Source organism: Argentina anserina, chromosome 2 (assembly GCF_933775445.1).
Source record: "Argentina anserina chromosome 2, drPotAnse1.1, whole genome shotgun sequence".
Taxonomy (NCBI): Eukaryota; Viridiplantae; Streptophyta; class Magnoliopsida; order Rosales; family Rosaceae; genus Argentina; species Argentina anserina.
This window is the reverse complement of record NC_065873.1, coordinates 5,133,701-5,153,126: the sequence shown is the minus strand read 5'-3', so window position 1 is coordinate 5,153,126 and position 19,426 is coordinate 5,133,701. Positions and strand designations below refer to the sequence as shown.

The 19,426-nt window shown below is 42.5% G+C and overlaps 1 pseudogene; it reads right to left on the bottom strand.

Annotated features, from left to right (window-relative positions):
• Positions 1–766: 766 nt before the first annotated feature.
• On the bottom strand, positions 767–7,843 carry LOC126783836 (uncharacterized; annotated as a pseudogene).
• Between the last annotated feature and the right edge of the window lie 11,583 nt (positions 7,844–19,426).

The following is a 19,426-nucleotide window of genomic DNA, read 5'->3' as shown; positions in this document are numbered from 1 at the left end:
CATGACAAAGGGTTGGTCACCTTTGAGAGTCCTCCTGTTCATGCTGCCCAATGCTTCATTGATGATCTTGCTGCTGTCACAAGAGCTAGGAGAGTTTGCTCTTCTAGTTAGTTTCTTGTTCCTTTTTGTTTGGGTTTTTTAAGCCCCGTTTGTAACCAAAAAAAATAATAATAAATAAATAAATTTAAGGTGCTGCTAATGATGGTTACATTTCTTCATCAGATATGTAAATGCACCAGCACTTAATTAACTACCAACTTAACCCTCGATTCTGATGTACAACTAAGAAACAATTATTATTTTTTGTTACAACAGCTAAGAAACAATATTCTCTAAATAGGATATCCATAATTCTGATTCTAAGTACTGAGGCAGGGTAATGATTTATCTTATTTCGTAGTAAGATCGGGCTTGATAATTTTCATTCTGCCTTCCCCTGATTACCTATATTTTTCCGAAGACACTGACTAATTCATCTAAGTATTCAAAAAAGTAAAAAAGTGGAACATAATTCAAGGTGGTCGTAGTACATCTCCAGATACATCAGTAATTCACAAACTTGTTAGAAGTGCCATCTTTCATATTTTCATAGCTATTCCTGATTCCAATATAGACCCGGCAAATATGTCAGCAAATTCTGAAACAAGAACAGTTTCAGCTATAGAGAGCTTGATAGATATGGATTTGCATAAAAGAGTAAACAGGATTAGTTCTGAAATATCCAACATGATAATTTATAGTCTGATACATATCTGCATGCATACCTCTATAAAAGATATGGAATTAGAGCCTTGACATTTTGAGAAAAATGTTTAAACTTAGACAGATACCATCTCCTAGTAGCATAGCTCCTACTAGTCAAATATAACGCAGTTCCGACGGCCATGGCGAATGCATACAAGGTCTCAGAAATAAAAGAGAACTCTACAAATGTAACGACCCTAAAATTTCGAGTTTAAAAACTCAAAATTTTCAAAGTCGTTAAACACCAAAAACAATCTCAACGAATCAAAATTATTTTAAATGCACAGCGGATCATCACTAAGTTCTCAATACGACTCAGAAAACCAATTATTACAAACCAAATTTATAATTCAGCATTACATAAAATGGAATGTAATAATCCTCACAATCTCTCACAAAACTCACAATAAATCCACACAAATTCTCACACTCAAATCCACGCTAGAAATCTCACCACAAGCAGGAAACGAACGACTTCGAGTCTTCGGAATCGTCACTCGATCTCCACTAATCAACACCTGCGGAATTATCCCCTACACCATCGAATTGGTGCACCGGGATTGTAAACACAAACCCGGTAAGCTTATAGCTCGTATGAGTTAAATAAAAATATAATTCGCATATCAATATATACGAAAAATCAAAATCAACAAATATAAATGCCATCATGAGTCAATGGACGGCCCATCTGGTTGTCCCAAAAATATATGAAATGAAAGTACTCATGAGAAATCGGGCAACCCTTCTGGTTACCCAAAAACATTTATAATACGGGTACTAATGAACGCTGGTACACATCCGTTACCCCTGACGTAGTACACCGCCGATATTGGGTAACCACCCGTTACCCAACATCCAAAACAATCTGAGTACTCATGAGCCGATAACCACCCGTTACCTCTCATGCAGTACTACGGCAGACAGACTAGAGCTCTAACTGTATCGTAACTTTCGCCCGGCCAAAGGCTAGGTTCTGACTTGCCAAACACGTACAATAATCTCACATCATATTGTACAAACATCAAGTCCGAAGACAAATCAATATTTTAACAATCTCCATGTTAAAATCACGTACAACAATCTCACATCATATTGTACAAAACAAAATCACATGCTCGATAAAATCTTGTCATTGAAATGACATCATCACGATAAAATCATAACAATACATTATATAACAAACTATATATATATGTACTTATTTACCATTTATACAATATATATATATATAATCCACTATATCGTATACGTGTCATAATTCGTAAACACGTCCGAAGCTAAAACGTTTAACAAACACATATTAAAATCACGTCCAATAATTTCACCTCATATTGTACAAATTAAAATCACATGCTCGATAAAATCTTGTCATTGAAATGACATCATCACAATAAAATCATAACAGTACATTATATAACAAACTATATATATATGTACTTATTTACCATTTATACAATATATATATATATATATATAATCCACTATATAGTATACGTGTCATGATTCGTAAACACGTCCGAAAATAAAACGTTTAACAAACACATATTAAAATCACGTCCAATAATTTCACCTCATATTGTACAAATTAATTCATATGCTCGTCATATAATTTTCGTCATCGAAATGACCAATTCCAATGAATTCATAACAGTATATAATATAGCAAACTATATATATAAGTACTTATTTACCATTTATACGAATATATATATTCCACTATATCATATACATGTCGTATTTCAATATTTAAAACTCTTGCAAAAATCTTGAATTCACAACAAGGGTAGATTCGTAAATATGTGAGATTTTACTCACCTTATCGACTCGAGCGTAATTCCACAATTTCCGCAGATAATTCCTTTCATTGATTTATCGATCACCTTGAAAGATAAGAAAATAATTTAGAAACGTTTCGTAAACCTTTAAATGCCGAAACAGTAATAATCTGTTACTGTTCAGCAATTTTTGGTTTTACGAAATTACTGTTCACGGTTACTGTTCATGTATTACTGTACAAATACGCAATTTTTGGTACACGCGCCACCTCCGGCAGGCCGCGCGTGGCGCTCACGCGCCACTCACTGTGACAGCGCGTGGGGCCCACGCAACGAGCCCAAACCGGCGCGTAGCACGCCACCGCCGCCTCCAAAACCTTTCTTTTCTTCCCCCTTCGCTTTCCACGGCCTCACGCCGCCTCCAAACCCCTCCATGCTCCCACACGCGCCGCCTAAGGCGGCGGTACCTCTCCACCATCTCCAACCTCTGATTCTCCACCCAACAACTCCGAGTCAATAATCAAACAATCCAATTGATATATCTAGCAAACCCTTACCTCGTGGGGGTGCAGCAATGCCGTGAAGACCACCGGAGAGACTCGCGAGTTCGGCGATGTCGAATCGAGCCGGGGCGAGCGACGAACGGTTGTTTGAGCTTCGATTGCTCTGCAGGGGGTGCTAGGGTGGCGCGCGGTAACGACGAACGGGTCTCTGAACCCAAGCTTTGCCGGTGACGTCGCGTGGAACAAAGGAGGTATCCTCCAAGCCTCGGGTTGTCTCGAGGAAGCTAGCTGCGGCGAGGCGCGACGCGGCAAGCTCGAGGGTAGCTGCGGATGTCCGTGCGAAGCTCCCTGGGCTGGCGGTGAGAGACACGGCCCTCGGAGGAGGGAGATCGGCGGTGCGAGCCGAGAGAGGGAGAAAAGCTCGGGGAGAGGGAGAGGGAGGCGGAGAGAGAGGAGAGAAAAAGGGTTTTCTGAAATGGAAATCCTAATCACAAAAACATACTTTTTATACTCGTTTCCAAATCGGAAACTAACTTCCGACGTTAATAACTTCCACATCCGACTTTCGATTAGAACGCGTCACATACTCACCAACTCGTATCGACGACCTCTACAACTTTCGTGAAGAAAGTTTTCGCAACCGAGCGATGGAATAAAAGTCGATATATAGGTTGCGGTAACGTCACATTTTTCGAATTAAACGTTCCGAGAACATTTCCGTTTTCCATTTCGTGACGTCGCAACAATCACATTCATTCTAGCTAAATTTCACAACTTTATTGAATTCAAATCAAACTAAGAATTATTTTGAAAAATAGGATTATTACAACAAATCCCATTATTTCAAATAGATAGTGTGGGCAAACCACTAGCTCAAACAATCCACCCCTTGGAATCTGATAGTTCTTATCATCATCGCTTTTCGAGTTTTATAAAGATGACGAGGATGATGATGATCTCAGTTGGGAAAGAAGGTAGTGATGGTAGAAATTGCCAAATATCCCGATTCCCGAGTAGAAATAATAGAATTCCAGGGTACTTCAAGTCAACTGGTGGCTCTGGTAGCCCTTGGGATATAGTGTGGTGCTGAGCATAGATCACAGTGACAGTAGACATGAAGTAACCAAGAGTCCAAGAGTGAGTGATAGGAATTGCAAAATCCAGCGCTATCCCTCCACTGTACTTGTGAATAAATTAAACCTGCAAATTGAACAAGACTTGAGAAATCAAACTTTAAGAACAATATATATTGAATGGTAGCGGGGGACACCGTTTCCACCAACAAAAGGGGAGGCTACGAGACATATGTCTACCTTCAATTGAGAGTAGTACATACATGTTGTCATGATTGATAAACTAAACCTGCACCTCAAGATTTTGCCTGTTGCAGCTTGTAAATCTAGCAAATGTGTAAACAACCAATACCCTATCATGCTCCCTGGTCAGGCTTCGGTTTAAATCATCAATGTAAAGCTTTACCTTTGGGCATCATTACAAGTTCTATAGTATCAAAATCAGAAAAATAGATATGCTTATAGACTATAGCCCAATCAGAGATAATCTCCATGATAGTTGTGTCAAACCTAAAGCTTGACAGGATGAAGGAAAGTTTCATTATTTGCCTGTACTCTACTTAGGGAAATTATGTTATGCACTTATTGTTAGTAGATTATGACCATGCAACTCACGTAAAAAATCTTAATGTAACTACTTGAATCGCTTTTACTTTCTACTCAAACAGTTGTGACAAATTGAACGAACTAATGTAATCCCTACAAGAGTTGTATAAATTTGGTTGATGGCACGGGGTCGTGAATTTTAAACAAACTAAAAACCTGTCCTAAGAATAAAGAATACAATATGCAGAGAATTTGTCATCACAGGAGCTCCTGCCCTGAATTTGTTGCTCTCGGGTTATCAGCTTGAGATTGATGAGATAATCGAAGAAACACACAAATGTAAATATAGCTTCGCCAATCAAATTGAAGTCAACTGAATATAAGACACAGTAAGATTCGACATAATGGTACCTCCAAAAGTCGTTTCAAGAAATGAATTGTAATAACTCGAAAAATTCATATCAAATTTTCAATGAGTTCACGGATATTATTAAGTTGATCATTGTCCAATTTTATTAGCTGAGAATGAAAACGAAAGGGTTCGAAATGTTAATTGTTCGGAAACGTTCAATTTGACGAGTCTAAGAGTTGACTTTTGACCCATTGGGTTTTTTAGGAAACTTCTTACATGAAAGTCGTAGGGCTCGTCGATATGAATTAGTGGACACGTGGCACGCCTAAATCGGAGTTTGTATGAAGAAGTTACGAATTAAAAAATATTTGGACAATTTTGGAAAATAGAATAAATAGGGGAATTAAAGAGAACAATGGGAGAACAATCAGAAATTCGGATCGGTACTGTTCACGGATACTGTTCACCCCGAAAAAAAATCTATAAATTTCTTTCCCGAGCAGCCAACTTTGGACCGCCGAATTGGTGGTAGCGCCACCCGCCATTGGTGGTAGCGCAACCCGCCATCTCGCCGCCGTTTAGGAGCGGTGAAGCCCGGAAGTTCTCCCAAAAAAGCATATTTCGCCGAACTTCAACTCGTCGGATCTCCCTCCTCCGGCAACCAATCGGTACGATTCATGTTTCATTTTGAAGTTCTCCTTCCATACTACAAACCCTCCAAAAGATTTAACCCCAATCGTTGTGTGCTAGGAGAATCGAGGAAAAGAAATTATAGGTTTTTAAATTGGGGCTTTTCGGTTCTTAATAAATTGAAGTGTTTAGGCTCAGAATTAGACTTTGCGGTGAACTAGGAAGTTGTCAGGAATGTCATTTAGATTGTGGTGATGAAATTTAGTGATCATTGGTGGCGGTCGGTGAACAGTGACGCCGCATGAATATTACTGTGAATATTGTATGAACAGTGTTTAGTGAACAGTTTTTCGATAACACATTAATTGTGAACAATGTCATGGTGAAAGCAATCACTGTTAACAGTGTTTTAGTAAAAACAGTACATTGGAACATTGATTAGTAAACATGAACACTGTTTTGTGAACAATGTTTTATGAACAACATTTAGCTGTACTGAAAATCGTCACCTAATATTTTACGTATAATTTTCTAAGCATTTATCATGCTATTAGGTGACCGACGAAACGAGTGAGGAAATTACTTTCAGTGTCGTGGAAGTTGCACGCAGGAAAGAAGGTGAGTAAAATCTCACATTTACGAATCTACCCTTGTGGAGATTTAAGATTATACAGAATTTTTAAGAATGAAATCTGACATGTATAAGATATAGTGGAATATATATTTGTATAAATAGTAAATAGGTACATATATATAGTTTGCTATATTATATATTGTCATGATTTCATCGTGAATATGTTCATTTGGTTATGAGATTTATATATCGAGCATGTGATTTGATTTGTACAATATGACATGATGATTATTGTACGTGGTTTTAACATCGAGTTTTGTTAAAACGTATTTGTCTTCGGACGTGATTTATGTCTTCGGACGAGTTTTGTCTTCGGACGTGATTGATGTCTTCGGACGAGTTTTGTCTTCAGACGTGATTGATGTCTTCGGACGAGTTTTATCTTCAGACGTGATTGATGTCTTCGGACGAGTTTTGTCTTCGGACGAGTTTTTGTCTTCGGACGTGATTGATGTCTTCGGACGTGTTTATGTCTTCGGACCAGTCTTCGAACGTGTTTGGCATGTCGGAACCTAGCCTTTGGCCAGGCGAAAGTTACGATACAGTTAAAGCTCTAGTTTGTCTGTCGGGGTACTGCATATGAGGTAACATATGAGTTATCGGCTTATGAGTACCCATATTTTTGACATTGGATAACATGAGGTTATCCAATGTCGGCGGTGTATTACATGAGGGGAAACAGAGATGTACCAGCGCTCATGAGTACCCGTATTATAAATGTATTTGGGTAAACAAAGGGGTTGCTTAATTCTCATGAGTACATTTATTTTCACACTATTAGACAACCAGATGGGCCGTCTAATGAGTCATGAGTGCATTTATATTTGTTGATTTGTGGATTTTCGTATATATTGATATGCGAGTTTTATTGTTGTTTTACTCATATGAGTTGCAAACCTTACCAGGTTTATGTTTACAATCCCGGTGCACTTATTCGATGGTGTATGGGATAATTCCGTAGGTGTCGATTAGTGGGAATCGAATGACAACTCTGAAGTCTTGAAGTTATTTATTTCCATCTTGTGGTGAGGACTTTATGTTGATTTCCTTATGAGGATTTTGTGTGGATTTATACATTTCTATTTGTTATAATGTTAAATTATAAATTTAGTTTTGTAATAATCGGTTTGACTGAGTTGTATTTTGAACTTAGAAATGATCCGTTGTGACATTTAAAATGATTTCGATATATTTAGATTGTTTTAAAGTTTTTCACGACTTCGAAATTAGAGTTTCATACTCGAAATTTTGAGATCGTGACATGAATGGTGAGAGCTGACGAGAGCAATAGATATCTGATATCGTCGTTATGACTTATGAGGGAAGAACACCAAGGATGTGAGACCAGCAAGAACTGCGGGAGTATAGAGAATTTGCATGCCTCTTCTAGCAGATATGAAAATTTTCTTTGACTTCTGAAGATCAGATTTATTGCTAATCTTCCAAAACTTGGAATACTGCATGTGGTTTCCTCTCACCTCCGAGAACCCGGAATAAGCTGACCCTGCAGTGAAGCTGATGACCGACATGGCTATGATGAACACAGAAGCTGGTGGTGGAAAAACAAATATGATGGGCCACGCCATGAACACAGTGATTCCGAGAGCTTCTCTTCCTCTTCTTATACTAGATGTCTAGGTTGAAGAAAAATTGCAACTAACTGGCGAGATGTCAAATATTAATTGGAGATATAAGACATGCATGCATGGGTCATGGCATTGATTAAGATGAAAGACTACTGATCTGGCTGAAACAGTTTCTATTATCAATAGCAGACCTGCGCAAACCTCTCTCTCTCTCTCTCTCTCTCTCTCAACGCCAGAGCATCTCATGACGAGGACGGGCTAGGGAATTCGAGTCCGATTGGGTGCGGCAGCGGTGTAGAGGATCCGCCATGTATCTCCAGTTTGTCGTCGAGCCTTGGGCCGCCATCTTCAACGACCCGTTGCTCTCTCTCTCTCTCTCTCTCTCTCTCTCTCTCTCTCTCTCTCTCACAAAGAACTTATATTCATACTTTCAAAAAATGTACCTGGACGACGACTAGACCTCCTTATTATTTTAGTTATTAATGGTTTTCCGCTTTACTTTTACAAATAACTAAAATATTATTTAGATCTCCATATTTTCTTAAAATGCCCATATTTTAAATTAGTAATAAGTGATATGATCAATTTCTTTCATATTCGATTTCGAATTCATTGATTATACACAATTTGGAAAAAACTTAATAATCAAAGAGACTATCTGCTCAAATTAATTTTCTCTTTCATTCATTTCCTATATTTATAATAAAATTGATGTTGTTTTTTCATTCATTAGTATGCAACTCACACGCATAGTTGTATCAATCACATAAAAAATTATAGGTTTTAATGAATGAGTTTTGTTCTCACGCTCAAACCGAAGTGTATGAAAAGTTCTAGTCACATAGTTTTGTTCATTAAGATTAATACATTTTTATATAAAATGAGTAAATAAATGTATTATTCAATTTGTTATATTTTAAATTGAGATTTTCTTGCAATAAATGAAGGATCAAGGAAAAAGGAAGAAAAAATAGAATATGTAAGTTGAGATATATGTTTTTTAGTAATGATGTCCAAATATTATTGCTGGAGGTACGAACTGAAACCTCCCTCAAAGATTTAAGCATCCACAATTCCATATGTTTGTGTTTCAAATGATGGTTTTCGGTATTGACCGATATCGAAGAATTGTTTAATTTTTTATGTAAAAAGAAAATATTCTTTTCTTTTTATTCTCTTTTTTCTTAAAAGGCAGATCAACATAGGGAATGACCGAATGAGAGGTCATATACTTGCAGCCAACGCAGGAAGAAAGAGAACCAAAACCCTCCTGCTAGGGTTTCTTAGAACTTTGCCTGCCTATAAGCAATTGTGGTACAAGGAAGACAATAGAACCGACATAGAGACTTAGTTGTTTATAGTTTTCTACTTGTAGACACATGAAATTTAATGAAGTAAATTATTTTCGTTAAATAATTAAATCGACTAAGGGCCCGACAAAATTGCACACGCGGCCAAAAGTCAACAAAGTTGGCGCGGATCTGAATAAAACTCGTGTCAGCACATAAATGGATAATCGTAATTAAAGCTACGTGATTTCGACTTAAAACCAGAAATTGAATGTCATTGACGATTCAAAATGGTAATCGGACATTTGATTAAATTAATAAATTCTTTAACAATTATAATTAAGTCAATTATTTTCTGTTTAATTTAGTTATGAGAATCACTAATTTTAAATTAATCGGAAAATACATATTGATTTAATTATACAATTAAAGAATTTATTATTTTTAGTGTCATTAAAATATTCTACAAAAATAGAAACTTTGACACTATAAATACCCCTTTCAACATAAAGAGATGGGGGATTTTTGACTTGAGAAGAAGAGAAAAAATCACTTGAGCAAGATCACTCTCGACAAATCCCGAAGTCTCTCAAGTCCACGAAGATCATCAAATCCACGAAGAATCATCAAGCGGCCAAATCGCTCATTCTTCATCATATCCAATTAAAGAGTTCAGAAAGATTGTAACCCCGCGCTTGATTATAAATAAATCACATTTTATTTGTACACGTGTCTGCATTCTTGTTTGTTTTTAGATTATCGTTCTACAAATTGGCACGCCAGTGGGACATTTTTGGCCTCTCATCTCCTTCTCCGAAGAAATCTTTCGTTTGTGCGATGACTTCTAAGAACAACCAAGTCGTCCTAACGAAGAAATCTAAGCCCACAACCGCGAGGTCAAACAGAGAGGCCGAACCGGTGAAGAAATCCAAACGAGCATTCTCCAAATCAAAGAGTGAACCAATTGCCCTTGTCACCCGGAGTGTGGCTAGAGCTCAACCCACGATATTTATGGCACTGGCTAGTAAGCCTCGTCAACCAGTCATCACCTTGGAGAGCTTGGGAGCAATAAAGCATGCCTCTCAAAGTGGGAAAAAGCAAGTGTTAAAGGAGAAGGAGCCAAAGGAGAAATTTCCTCTATCCGTTCATGGTGATAGCCCTATCTTGGAAGACGTTTTCTCTGATGACGAATCAGGCACGGCATCATACCATGGAAGTCCCAAAGAAGATGGCGATAACTTTCATTCTATGGCACATGAATCCTCTTCTGAAAATGCGCAGGTCTTGGTGACGGGGGCATCCACATAATCGGCATCTTTTTATGACAGGGTACATGCGAGAGCGGAAGTTGAATCGCATGCTCATAGACGGAGGGTCAGCAGTAAATATCATGTCCAAGTCAACCATGTCTCAACTCGGCATCAACGTTGATGAGTTATCAAGAAGTCGTCTCATGATCCAAGGTTTCAACCAAGGAGGACAGAGGGCGATAGGGATGATCAGACTAGACATGGATATCAGAGAGCTATAATCAAACACCTTGTTCCATGTCATCGATGCGAAGACCTCGTACAACTTGTTGTTGGGACGACCAAGGGTGCATGAAAATGGCATCGTGCCATCCACTTTACACCAATGCTTCAAGTTCTATCGCGGAGGTGTGAAAACCGTAATAGGAGATACCAAACCATTCACTGAAGCTGAATCATAATTTGCGGATTCTAAATTCTACACAGATGAGAAGTCAATGAAAGAAGTACCCTCTGTGGGGAAAGCTTCTAAAGTTAGGGAGAACGATGCCAAGTCAAAAGATATTGAGCTTCATGGTGAAGTGTCGCAAAAAGTCTCATCTGAAGTGGCAACATCGTCTGCGGAAAGAACAGCCAGCCATGCCTTTTCGGTCCTTCGCTATGTCCCGAATTCTAGACGAAGGGAGGAGGAGTCTCCATTTGTGGGGACAAAGTCAAAAGAGTGCCCACGAAAATTAGAAGAGGATGATGTGAAATTGTTGAAGGAGGAGTCAACATTGCCAGTAATAAAGGTGAGTAACCGAAATCCCACAAAGCAGCCATTAAAGGGGTTTGTCAAACCAATTCAAGGTAAGATGGAACATGGATCGTTGTCTAAGAAAAGAACAAGTGAAGGGTTTGATCCTAACGCATACAAGCTGTTAGAAAATGTTGGATACGACTTTGGTTAATCAAGAAAAAAGGACGACCAAGCTGCAGCAAAGATGGCGCATGACCTTGATGAGCCGCAAAAGAAGTTAAGAAAGTAAAGGGCCACAATTAATTCTTCTAAAGGTGGTCTCGGTTTCACTTCAAGCAAGCCAATCAGAATTTCAGGAATGAGGAGGGCGGAGCGAGCCAATGTGCAACATATCAGTGTCGAGGTAGTTGAAGAGAAGAGTCAAGAGGTTCAGTCAACCCCTCGCATTTCGTCGTTCGATCGCATTCGTCCAGGTTCTCGAAGAGCAACATCTGAACGCATTGAAGGATCAATCACAAGGGTGTCGGTTTTTGACCGTTTGAACAGGACAACAAGTAGAGGTTCAGTCTTCAATCTCATCGGTAGTACAACCACTCGGCCTTCCGTATTCAAAAGGATGTCAAGTTTAGACAAAGATAAGAAAAAGTCAAACCTCATTCTGCGAAAGCCTGCATTGGGAATGATCCAGGCACCTAAAAAATGACAGATATGCAAGAGGAAAACGACTTGTGGTCAAGCGGAGAGCAAGGAAATCCGAAGTCTTATCCCATCACGCATGAAGAGGCATTGTGTGTTAGAAGTGGATTCCACGGATCAACTCAAAGTAAAGCAACATACCATCATATTCACTGGCCAAAAAGGTGATAGCAACCTCGATAATGGCGGCGAGAATAACATTGTCCAAACCTCTTATCATGTCACGGTAGCAGAAGTAGATGTCTTAGAGGAAGACGATCATGAAGATTTTAAAATTGAAGTAGACGAAGTTCCCCAGAACTTGAAGACGGGGGGCAAGCCACTATGGACGAACTTAAGGAGATTAACTTGGGAACAGAGGAAGACCCAAGTCCTATTTTTGTGACTGCGTCTTTAAGTTCCGAAGAAGAAAAAGAATATCTCGATCTGTTGCTCGAGTACAAAGATGTATTTTCTTGGACATACAAAGAAATGCCTGGCCTGGATCCAAATGTAGCAGTTCATTGGCTTGCTGTCAAACCGGAGGCTCGGCCAACCAAGAAAACATAAAGACGCTTTCGAACAAAACTTATTCCTCAAATTGAAACAGAAGTTGATAAGTTGATTTCCGCAGGCTTCATTAGAGAGGTTCAGTATCCCAAATGAATCGCAAACATTGATCCTGTCAAGAAGAAGAACGGGCAAATCCGCGTTTGTGTAGATTTTCGTGACTTAAATGAGGCATGTCCAAAAGATGATTTCCCTCTGTCAATCATAGAGCTCATGGTGGATGCGACAACCGGGCATGAGGTCTTGTCATTTATGGACGGATCATCAGGGTACAACCAGATAAGGATGGCCTTAAAAGACGAGGAACTCACTGCATTTCGAACTCCCAAAGGAATTTATTGCTATAAGGCCATGTCATTCGGGTTAAAAAATGCTGGTGCGACATACCAACGCGCTATGCAGAAAATTTTCGGTGACATGCTGCACAAGTATGTAGAATGCTATGTTGATGATTTGGTTGTCAAACCAAAGAAAAGAAGTGATCACCTGCAAGATCTACGAAGGGTGTTCGACATGTTACACAAATAGCAGTTAAAAATGAATCCTTTGAAGTGTGCCTTCAGCGTCAGTTTGGGAAAATTTCTGGGATTCATCGTGAAGCACCGAGGCATCGAGGTAGACCAATCCAAAATTAAAGCCATCTAGGAAATGCCAGAGCCAAGAGATTTGCGCGAGTTGAAAAGCCTCCAAGGATGACTTGCCTTCATTAGACGGTTCATATCAAACCTGGCGGGCCGTTGCCAACCATGCAGTCGACTCATGAAGAAAGATGTTCTATTTGTATGGGATGAAGCTTGTCGCAAGGCCTTTGAGAGCATAAAGAAATACCTGGCGAATCCTCCGGTGTTGGGTGCACCTATCTCCGGGAAGCCTCTTATCCTTTACATCGCGGCTCAAGAGAGATCACTTGGGGCCCTTCTTGCCCAAGAAAATGAAGCCAAAAAGGAGAAAGCCTTGTACTACTTAAGTCAGACTCTCACTGGACCTGAGCTAAATTATCCACCGATAGAGAAAATGTGTCTTGCACTCGTCTTCGCCATTCAAAAGTTGAGACATTACATGCAAGCTTACACAATATACTTGGTGGCGCGAGCCGATCCAGTTAAGTTTATATTATCTAAACTAGTTCTAACCGGGCGCATGGTTAAGTGGGCATTATTATTGAACCAATACGACATCATATATGTGCCCGCTAAAGCAGTGAAAGGACAGGCGTTGGCCGACTTCCTGGCAGACCACCCTATTCTAGTGGATTGGGAAATTTCAGATGAATTCCCAAACGAGGAAGTCTTCCTTGCAGAGGTCCACCCTACTTGGAAGATGTTTTTCGATGGCTCATCTAGGGTAGACGGAGCAGGGGCTGGTGTTATCTTTGTATCACCACAAAAGCAGATATTTCCTTATTCTTTCACTCTTGGGGAATTGTGCTCCAACAATGTCGCAGAGTACCAAGCCTTGATCATAGGACTGCAGAAATTGAAATCCAAAGTCTCGAAGTGTATGGAGACTCGAAGTTGGTGTTTGATCAACTGCTCACTAATTACGAGGTCAAGAAGGAAGATTTGGTACCTTATTTCCAACTCGCCACACAACTCTTGAAGGGGTTTAATAATGTTACACTCACACATGTGCCACGGAAACAAAATCAAATGGCAGACGCATTGGCAAACTTGGCGGCGACCTTGGCATTGTCTGAAGACGAAATTTTAGACATCCAAATTTCCCAAAGGTGGGTCGTGACAACAAAACCTTCACTCCAGTGTGCTAGTTCTCATGTAGTGTCAGTTCACACCATTGATGTTGAAGATTGGAGGAATCCTTTTATCGACTACCTTGAGCACAAGAAGCTTCCTGAAGATTCGAAGCAAAGGTGGAGCATCAAGCGGCGAACACCGCGCTTCTTCTACTACAAAGAAACTTTATATCGGAGATCATTTGACAGAGTACTCCTCTGATGCTTGGTGTCACGGGCCTACTTACTACGCAGCGGAATATGACCCGTGCGGCGCCAAGGTTACTCTTAACCAAGGCCAGCCTAACTCAACATACATTTATGATGCCAACTTTCTTTTCTTACTTGTGCGCCTCCCGTGTCATTCCGATCTTTCTCTCTTACATTCCTTGCTTGTGAGGTTCCACCAACGAAAGCCACTCACACATGAGTCTCACAACTTGTGACTTATCGATCGCTTCCTCGTGTCATGGTACTCCCATGCCACTCGCCCAATCGATAGGCTTCCATGCCATCCGCTTACCGATCGCTTCCTCGTGTCATGGTGCTCCCATGACACTCGCCCAACCGATAGGCTTCCATGCCAATCCCTTACTAACAAGCGTGCCCCTTGCAGCTCGTAGCAGGCGGCATGACAGTAGGTCGAAACATTGATAGTCCTCGCTTCCTTCTATCTGACCGTCCCTTGGAAGCATGCGCACGTTACTTGCCTCCTGAGCATCCATCATCATGCTCACTCGGCATATAGGCATCCTTTGTCCACACTTCACCCATGGGGGATAATCATATGGGCAACTCGGCCCCAGGGTGCTAACTTCATGGGCGAGGCTCGCCTCCACGGCTCACCACCCACATATCATCCCGACATCATATCTGTCTTACCAGCATACTCTTTCATAGGCCGTTAGCCCGCATCTGCCCACTATAGGCTTTCTTCCTTCTAGCACGGTGTCGCCCTTCCGTGCTTGTTGGCAACTCATTCCTTTGGGCCAGGTCGAACCCCTAACATATGCCCACGTCGCTTTACTCCGTGGCCATTGCGCACCACGGGGTTCCGACATGTATTCCTTAAGCCCATAAGTTCGTCCATGCCGCTGGCATAAGGATCGCCCACATACGAACCTCGCCACCCGCATGGACCCGCAATATTGGCCTACCGGCCAATACTGTCCATGAGACTTCCTGACTCATTGAAACGCATGCCACCACTCTTTGGTGACATTCGCCCGGCTCCTAGGCTCCCCAAGGTCCCCCAGGAGTGACTCACTTAGTGCCCCATAAGGCCGGCACCGAGGGTGGTGGAGAGTCAGACACCATGTACCCCCCTATAGAGCATATTGGAGAAAACTGGACTTTGCACGAGGAAACATCAAATATCCGAGGAGGGGCAACTTCCATAATTAATTCATACAAGCTCATAAAAATATGCCGTCAAGTGCATTAAACTCTTTTCGACGTCCCGGACATGTTTCGTGTTCAGATTTTTCCCAAATTCCGAGCCTAAGTGCCTCGAACCTAGAAGTTCGTCTTAATTACGAAACTGCCACCTGGACATGCCACTTACAGCCAAACCCCTTGCAAACAGCCTGCATGCTTGTCGCTCGACACCAACTCTTCGGCATAGCCCCTAGGAAGTGTCACGATGGCACAACCATTTGTGCAGCTCGTGACACCCTCCCCCACTTAATGTCAATGCTCTTCATTGACGTGCAACTCTTGTCCGCTTCTCACTGGCTCTATAGGCTTGCTCAATATCATACTTCTTTCAATTATTGTTGTCCCTCCAACCTTGGAATCACATCTCGTGACGACCTTCTCGCGCCCACCTATGAACTTGGCTAGCATGACTTGTCACAACCTTCTCGCGCCCACTCATGAACTTGGCAGCTGACACACCTTGGTCACAACCTTCTCGCGCCCATTCGTGAACTTGGCAAATGACAATGTCTTCACCGCCTACTTGCGCCCATCTGTGAACTTGGCCAAAGACAACCTTCAACATTTTCTCTTGCATAAGCAATCTAGAGTTTAACATCCACCCTCGTCCGCCTTTCTCACTGATTATGCTGGCTTTCTTCATAGCATCCCCGGCTTTGCTTCACTCTTCACTTGTCCACACTTGGGACATTCCACCATCATCAAGGCAAGACATCCGGCACACTCGCAGTTGCCCTCTTGGAAGTCTTCCTACTATCCCATAACTCTTCTGTGGCATGACCACCCGGCACTCTCGCAGTTGCCTTCTGTGGGCTGGCCTGCTAACAACTCTGGTGTGGCATGACCACCCGGCACTCTCGCAGTTGCCTTCTGTGGGCTGGTCTGCCTTGCTCAATCACTCTACCCTCTTGGCCTCTTGCCTGGTAGTATTGGCTTCGCATTCGCTACTCCTCTCGTAGCACTTGGGGTTCTCCCCCACTTTTCCTCTTGCTTGGGGTTCTCCCCTACTTTTCTTCTTGCTTCACACTCTTGAAGTTTGATACGGATAGTGCCATCAACTTTGTCTTCCCAGCCTTAACTCTCAAATGAGCACCTGATACTCCCACAACTTAGGCAGAAGTGCGTCCCCCATAAGACGTTACACGAGCTCGTCCCCCATAAGACGTGTCCCCCATAAGACATAGTGCTCGCCCTCTCACATTGAGTGTGTTTTTCTCAAGTGCACACCTAGGTAAGGCCACCCACTGCGACATTCATCCATCGCTCATCTTATCTGACAATCGGCACTGCCCGCTTTCATTCAATTCACCATTGCCATCTTGGTTTTTCTCAGATTTGGCCACCGCGGCCTCTTGATCTCTTGGCCCCATATGGCCTTTCACCTCACTCAATTGACCCAACCTGGTCATATAGGAGCTCGCTAGAACCCTCATCTACAATCTCTTGTTTGCCCACTCTTGGCTTTATCGCTGACAACTTGTGTTAACTCTCTGGCTTCATGAACTCGACCATCGAAGGAGCGCTGCTAAAAGCTTCCTTGGAAATGCGCTCTCTCTTGGCGGCTTACGATCTCAAGGATCCAGCGAGAAATGGGCCTACTCTCGGCTGCTTACAATCTCGAGGATGTAACAACTCATGACTCCCCTTGAGAAGTGGGCCTACTCTTGGCTGCTTACGATCTCAAGGAGAAGGTCTGATAGATATGCTCCTTCGACTCTTCCTTGGATAATTCACCTAGTCCCCCACAAGTGTCAACACATTCATATAAGGCACTTGCCTTTCCCTTCCTTGTTCTAGCTTGCTCATTCCTCAACTTTTGGCCTGTTCTCGGCCCCTCTTGGCCTGCTCTTGGCCACTCTTTGCCTGCTCTCGGCTACTCTTGGCCTGCTCTCGGCCATTTCATAACTTCAAAGGCTTGCATGGACAATGCAACCGCACCCAACATCAAGCCTGTCATATCGGTCTTCATCGTTGTCCAATTGGTATCCCTTTCAATTAAATAAATGTTCAGTCCTGGAAGGTCATACACCACGCATCGACCATCCAGGCACTGATACCAACTGTCACGGGCCTACTTACTACGCAGCGGAATATGACCCGTGAGGCGCCAAGGTTACTCTTAACCAAGGCCAGCCTAACTCAACATACATTTATGATGCCAACTTTCTTTTCTTACTTGTGCACCTCCCGTGTCATTCCGATCTTTCTCTCTTACATTCCTTGCTTGTGAGGTTCCACCAACGAAAGCCACTCACACATGAGTCTCACAACTTGTGACTTATCGATCGCTTCCTCGTGTCATGGTACTCCCATGCCACTCGCCCAATCGATAGGCTTCCATGCCATCCGCTTACCGATCGCTTCCTTGTGTCATGGTACTCCCACGACACTCGCCCAACCGATAGGCTTCAATGCCAACCCCTTACCGATCGCTTCCTCGTGTCATGGTGCTCCCATGACACTCGCCCAACCGATAGGCTTCCATGCCAACCCCTTACTAACAAGCGTGCCCCTTGCAGCTCGTAGCAGGCGGCATGACAGTAGGTCGAAACATTGATAGTCCTCGCTTCCTTCTATCTGACCGTCCCTTGGAAGCATGCGCACGTTACTTGCCTCCTGAGCATCCATCATCATGCTCACTCGGCATATAGGCATCCTTTGTCCACACTTCACCCATGGGGGATAATCATATGGGCAACTCGGCCCCAGGGTGCTAACTTCATGGGCGAGGCTCCCCTCCACGGCTCACCTCCCACATATCATCCCGACATCATATCTGTCTTGCCAGCATACTCTTTCATAGGCCGTTAGCCCGCATCTGCCCACTATAGGCTTTCTTCCTTCTAGCACGGTGTCGCCCTTCCGTGCTTGCTGGCAACTCATTCCTTTGGGCCAGGTCGAACCCCTAACCTATGCCCACGTCGCTTTACTCCGTGGCCATTGCGCACCACGGGGTTCCGACATGTATTCCTTAAGCCCACAAGTTCGCCCATGCCGCTGGCATAAGGATCGCCCACGTACGAACCTCGCCACCCGCATGGACCCGCAATATTGGCCTACCAGCCAATACTGTCCATGAGACTTCCTGACTCATGGAAATGCATGCCACCACTCTTTGGTGACATTCGCCCGGCTCCTAGGCTCCCCAAGGTCCCCCAGGAGTGACTCACTTAGTGCCCCATAAGGCCGACACCGAGGGTGGTGGAGAGTCAGACACCATGTACCCCCCTATAGAGCATATTGGAGACAACTGGACTTTGCCGGAGGAAACATCAAATATCTGAGGAGGGGCAACTTCCATAATTAATTCATACAAGCTCATAAAAATATGCCGTCAAGTGCATTGAACTCTTTTCGACGTCCCGGACATTTGTCGTGTTCATACTTTTCCCAAATTCCGAGCCTAAGTGCCTCGAACCTAGAAGTTCGTCTTAATTACGAAACTGCCACCTAGACATGCCACTGACAGCCAAACCCCTTGCAAACAGCCTGCATGCTTGTCGCTCGACACCATCTCTTCGGCATAGCCCCTAGGAAGTGTCACGATGGCACAACCATTTGTGCAGCTCGTGACACTTGGGAAAAGATGAAGCGGTCAAAGCCATGGAAGGGGTTCATTTTAGAGTATGTGGAGTACATCAGTCAAGACCAAAGTTACATTTTCAAGTAAGACGACTAGGGTATTATTGGCTCACCATGGTCAAAGATTGTATGGAATATGCACATAAATGTCAAGCTTGTCAGTTTCATGCCAACTTCATTCATCAGCCACCTGAGCCGTTGCATCTGACAATTGCTTCACACCCATTCGATGTCTGGGGCATGGATGCAATAAGACCCATCACTCTGAAATCATCGGCCGGTCATATGTACATTTTGGCAGCCACTGAT